This window comes from Ictalurus furcatus, chromosome 12, assembly GCF_023375685.1.
Source record: "Ictalurus furcatus strain D&B chromosome 12, Billie_1.0, whole genome shotgun sequence".
NCBI classification, from domain to species: Eukaryota; Metazoa; Chordata; class Actinopteri; order Siluriformes; family Ictaluridae; genus Ictalurus; species Ictalurus furcatus.
Genome location: NC_071266.1, coordinates 15429929 through 15436248, shown reverse-complemented (window position 1 = coordinate 15436248; position 6320 = coordinate 15429929).

Here is a 6320-nt window from a genome sequence, read left to right as displayed (position 1 = left end):
AAACAAAAAAAAACAAACTTAGTTTGGTCAGTGCATCTGTCCTGTCATCATTTTCTAAAGAACAAGTCCAACTTAGTTTGCTTCATTCTACCACTACTACCATTGCATCATAACTCATAAGGGCTATTAATTACGTTTAGAGACAGAATCTCAGATTGCATCACAAATATTTAGTGGTTTGATTGACACCAATGGTTCTTGAGGCAAAGTATTAGGAGGTCTAATATATTATATGAATATCGTGTGTGTGTGTGAAACATTGCATAATATACAATTATTTTGTATGCGTGTAAAACTTGTTTGTGCCTTCTGGTGGCCAATTTAAATGGTGCACTTACATAGCACTTTTATCCAAAGCTCTTTACACTGTGTCTCATTCACACCAATGGTAGCAGAGCTGCCATGCATGCGCTAACTTGCCATCGGGAGCATTCAGTGCCTTGCCCAAGGACACTTCGGTATGTAGAGTCATGTGGGCCAGGAATTGAACTGCCAACCCTACGATTAGTGGACAACCCGCTCTACCACCTGAGACACAGCTGCCCAATTTAAAATTCAGTATCTTAATTCAAACAGTTCAAAATGGCCGACATAGTAAAATTTGGTGTCATTTGACTTGGTATGCCTCACTAAATCTAACCATACCAAGTACATGATTTTAGGACAAATTAAACAGAAGTTATAAACAAAAAGGACAATTTTTCATATCTCATGACCAGTAGAGGGCACTGTTCTGAAACTGCTCATGTCCCTTCAGGTAATGGTTATTATAAAACGCACCAAGTTCAGTGTCAATATGCCAAAGTGTTGTGGAGATATAACCTCATGTTCATTTTGGCATGATTGCCATCATATTCGTTGACGCGGTATACATGAACAGTTTGGTCTATCAGAAATCTTGATAACCTGAATCATTTTTGGTTTTTTGTTGAAGTTTCAACACACAGTCTAGGTGGAGTTTGCAAAAGTAGATTTAAAAAAAAAAGTTCACAATGGTTGGAAACTTTCGCCAACCCAGGCACATCTGGTACCATTGTTTTTGCCATGATCTAAAGAATTGGACAGCATCTGACTTTAAGTATGCTACTTTGCAACATAACATTGATACAGGAAATATTTTACTGTAATGGTGTTCACATACCTACTTGGTGGACAAAAACAAATAAATGGTGAGCTAGTTTACCTCAAGAAATAACATTGGTTGTATTGGACTGGCATGTATTCCCACCTCATGCCTCCAGTGTTCCTGGGATAGGCTCTGGATCCACAACACTGACCAGGATAAAGCATCATGCTGGCAAATTATAAATAAAATAATAATAATAGCAGGCTTTCAGACCCTAGCTTATTGCATGTGACCTATACTATATATAGTAGAGTAGTAGGCATAGCAATTTGAGACACTGAACACTGCATTCACTCCAGGGGTTTGTCTACTGTCAATACATGGAGGGAACGTCATGGTGGTCTAGGGAGTAGCACTGCCGCTTCACTAGTTAGCTTCTGAGTTCTGGTTACGACCCGTTTGTAGTTTCTGTATACGTTTCTTCCCATCTCTCAAAAAACATGCCACTAGGTTGATTAGCTAGATACTAGCTGAATTGACCCTAGTTATGAATGTGCATGTGTGTATGTGTGAAGGTGTGTCCCCAAGGTGGCCTGCAATGGACTGGCATCCCATCCAGGGTGTACTCCCACCACGCCCAGTGTTCCCGGAATAGTCTTTAGATCCACGAGGACCCTGAGCAGGATTAAGTGGTTACTGAAAATGAATGAATGAAATTGCATGACGATGGCATGGGCCTCAGCAGTTCAACCACACTGTTATTTCTGTCATAGTGGAGCCCAAATTCCAGGATTTTTTTTTAAATTCTTTTGTCTATATATGTGAACATGTATTGATTTGTATTGAATGTTTCAAGACAATGATTGGCTGATCGTTTTTTTTTGTTTGTTTTTTTTTAAAGAAAAACAGACATGATTTTGTTTTGTTTTTAACATTTGTTTTGAAAGAGATCAACACGTATTTTCTGACACGATTTGTGCTCCAATAGAGTCCATATTCCCAGTCTGGGTGTTACATCATTGCTATATTTAGTGCAGATCAGAAAAGTAGGCTGTATAACTGTGCAAGTGTATAAATATCAGTTATCTTCATAAGCAATAGGTGAAATATATAAATGTATTGTTTTTTTTTAAGCAGGTAGTAGTACTGACACCAAAGCACACACTCCTGCGGAAACTTGGTCACGTCCCCATATAGTCGACGTGTCTTGGGTGTTCACTTATCGAATTCCACTCGCATGGTAGGTTTTGTCTAGACAATGAAAAAAGCATCATATAAGAAATAGCACTGCTTTTAATTACTTACAGTATACCATGGAATGTGCCACTTGTTTACAGTCAGGGTGGCTCCAGAACATTTTGACTGGGGTGGCCAAGGTAGGACCCAGGGCAAGTGTGGGGTGGCCATATCACCATGAGACAATGTCATACATTGTGCAAATGTACAAATTGCATGCTTAGCCTATGCTCATTTAGGGTTAAAAACATCTGTTATGTCTCAGAGCCCAGCAGTGTAACACAGAATTATGGATAATGTCATCAAAAATGGTTCAAAAAACAGAATTGTTAGGGAAATACCAGAACCATCTGGATTAAAGAAGGCAATGTGGGAAGAGAATTTTGTTGCAGAACCATCAAAACCACATGCCACAGACCTACTCGTGTTTCATGTCACATTATCTAGCATGTAGCAGAACGTTGAATCTAAGTATCCAGTCTGCTAATAAAGTTCTGTGGGGTCAGACGTTGATCCAGTCAAAGTTGATAACTCTGGGAGGTTATTGATAAAACTGGCTGTAGTAGCTGACGTGAGTGTACGTTTGAAGCATTAGTGTGGCGAAGTGCATTTATAATGATTAAGGCTGATATTAAATGAGATGAGGTAATGATCTGAGATAACTGTGGAAGTGTGACTATATTTTGTATATTTAATCCGAATGTTAGTATTAAATCAAAAGTGTGAACACTGTTATGAGTGGGTCCTGTTACATTCTGATTAATTACTGTGTCTAGAATGGACACAAACACTGTTCTCAGAGGGTCTTCTGGGTTATTAAAATGAATATTAAAGTCTCCAACAATTAATGCTTTGTCTAAAGAAACAAAAGGTTTGAGACGTAATCTACAAATTGCAGAAGAAATTCTGAAATTCTGAATAATAAATCACGTTTTGCGCGGCTGCCAGGAGCATAACCTGGCCCGGGCATTGGGGGCTATAGCCCCGGAGATTTTTTCTTTAGCCCCAAATAATTATCCACTTGGAGCAATTTGTCACTACGGAACTGAATGTCTGTAAAAGAAGACCGCCTGTACTTTTACAGTAGGGGAAATAAGCATTGAACGTGTCAAAAAAAATTCAGTAAACATATTTCCAATGAGGCTATTCACATGAAATTTTCACCAGACTTTGGTATTAGCTCAAGAAATCCACACGTATAAAGAAATCCAAACATTAAAGTCCATAAATAAAGTTGTGTAATAAAGTGGAATGACACAGGAAAAACGTATTGAACACTGTCACGTCATGTGCAGGCACAGGACAGAAGCAATTGCAGGAATGGCAGTTTAATCAAACAATCAGAAGTACAAATGATCAGGCAGAAAACAAAGTCCAAGGCAGGCTAGGGTCAAACGATCAGGCAAACGGGCTAAACGAGGCAGAGCAGAGAATCGAGGTCAACAGGGTAAACAAAGTCTATAACCAGAAAAGCCAACACGAGATAAGGCTTGGAAATATGACAAAGACTAAGCAACTGAACGTAATACTTCACAAGGTCATAGTGTTCAAAAAGTCTCTTATATAGCGTGGTTGTGAGTGCTGTGAATAGGATGCAGGTGTGTGTGATTAGATTGAATGTGAGTGTTCTGGGAATTGCAGTCCATGGCGGCCATGTTTGTAGGCCGCCATGAAGGATGGGAAATGTAGTCACTGGTTTGCTGTGATATGACAGAACCCCCCCTAAGGGCGCTTCTCCCGAAGCGTCAAAATACACTCGCTCCCCTGGCGGTCCTGGCTCTCTGGGCAAAATGTCTTCACAGCCCCTCAGGTTCCAACACAGGCATCGTCCAACAAGTAGCAGGTTTCTCAAGGAGCCGAGGAGCAGACATGAGGCTGGGGCTGGTTCGCCGGGGTCATTAGGCGAGATCCAGGCTTGGGAAGGTGTGTTGTCAGCTTTAGACGGGGGCTTGACTTGGTGGGTCATCTCGTCGGCCATTCTTGAGTGTGGAGCGGAGCACAGAGGTGGAGCGACGTCGTCAGCGGAGCACAGAGGTGGAGCAACATCCTCAGCGGAGCATGGAGGCGGAGCGACATCCTCAGCGAAGCAGGAAGGCGGAGCGACATTCTCAGCGGAGCAAGAAGGCGGAGCGACGTCCTCAGTGGCATGGGGAAATGGAACGACGTCCATATAGAACTCTGGCATAGTGGCATCCACGGCAGAGTAGGGAAGCAAAGCGGAGCTCTTGGCTGCAACAGGAGGCGGAGAAACTTCCTCAGTTGAACAGGGTGGCTGAGTGGCATCCTCAGCTGTAGAGGGATGCTGAGCCGCGTCCTCAGTCACGCAGAGAGTCTGAGCGTCATTTTCCATCGACTTTGCAGGCTGAACTTGGTTGGCTGTGTTAGCAGACTCAGGTGTATGCAGAGCTTGGTTGGCTGTGTCATCAATCTCAGGCATGAGGAGAACTCGGTTGGTCATGTCGTCAGTCTCAGGCATGAGGAGAACTCGGTTAGTCATGTCAGCAGACGGGCGTGAGCAGGACTCGGTTGTCCATGTCAGCAGACTCGGGCGTGAGCAGAACTTGGTTGTCCGTGCCGACAGACTCGGGCGTGAGCAGAACTTGGTTGTCCGTGCCCACAGACTCGGGCGTGAACAGAACCTGGCTGGTTGTGACAACGGTTTCAGGCATGAGGAGAACTTGGCTGGTCGTGTCAACAGACTCTGGCACGAGCATAACTTGGTTGGTCGTGACGTCGGTTTCAGTTGTGAGCAGAACCTGGTTGGTCGTGACGTCGGCTTCAGGCATGAGCAGAGCCTGATTGGTCGTGACATTGATATCGGGCTGGAACTTGGCGTGGAAGGTCACATCGTCGATCTCAGACTGGAATTTGGCGTGGAAGGTCGCCTCGTCGACCTCAGACTGGAACTTGGCATGGGAGGTCGCCTTGTTGACATCAGACTGGAACTTGGCATGGGAGGCCACTTCTTCGACCTTGGACAGGAACTTGACTTGAGAGGTTGTCTCTTCAACCTCGGACAGGAACTTGGTTTGAGAGGTCATTTCTTCGACCTCAGACAGGAACATGGCGTGAGATGTCCTCTCTTCGACCTCGGACAGGAGCTTGGCTTGAGAGCTCATCTCTTCCACCTCGTACAGGAACATGGCTTGGGAGGTCGTCTCTTCAACCTCGGACAGGAACTTGACTTTATGCTGGAGCACTGGAGATGAGACAACCTCATGGGTCTTGTGCTGGGGCTCTGGGGAGAAGGTCGCCACGTTGACCTCTGGCTGGAGCTTCGGAGATGAGATAACCTCATGGGTCTTGTGCTGGAGCTCTGTGGGTGAGACCACCTTGTGGGTCTCAGGTTGGAGATCTGGGGAGGAGGTCGTCTTGTAGTAGGTGGTGAATGACCTCACAGTTTCATTCATGAGACTGGCCCTCCCCAAACACTCATCCAGGTGGGGGGTGTACTCTGGACTCCCAAACTCCTTTATCAATAGTCCCACAAACTGAGTTACATCGTGAAGACCCTTGGATTCTATATGGGCCAGACCCTCTGCCCACTGGTGGGCTTGGCCACCAAGGCGGGAGAATATGAACCCCAGCCACTGCCTCTGGTCAGGCTTGGGGTGCACCAGGGTCAAAAAATAATTGGCATTCGTAAAGAAAATACTCAGGGTAGCCAAAAAATCGATCATATGGCTCAATGGCAACCCATTGAGGAAGCTTGATAGAGTTGAGCCTCGGTAGGGTGTTCCTTATTGCCTTGGCATGATGTCTCCTTCGCTTTCCTGCTGCTTCCATGTTATACGCAAAGTATTCTGTCACGTCATGTAGGCATAGAACAGAAGCAAGTGCAGGTATGGAAGTTTAATCAAACAATCAGAAGTACAAAGGATCAGGCAGAAAACAAAGTCCATGGCAGGCTAGGGTCAAACGATCAGGCAAACAGGCTAAACGAGGCAGAGCAGAGAATCGAGGTCAACAGGGTAAACAAAGTCTATAACCAGAAAAGTAAATACGAGATAAGGCTTGG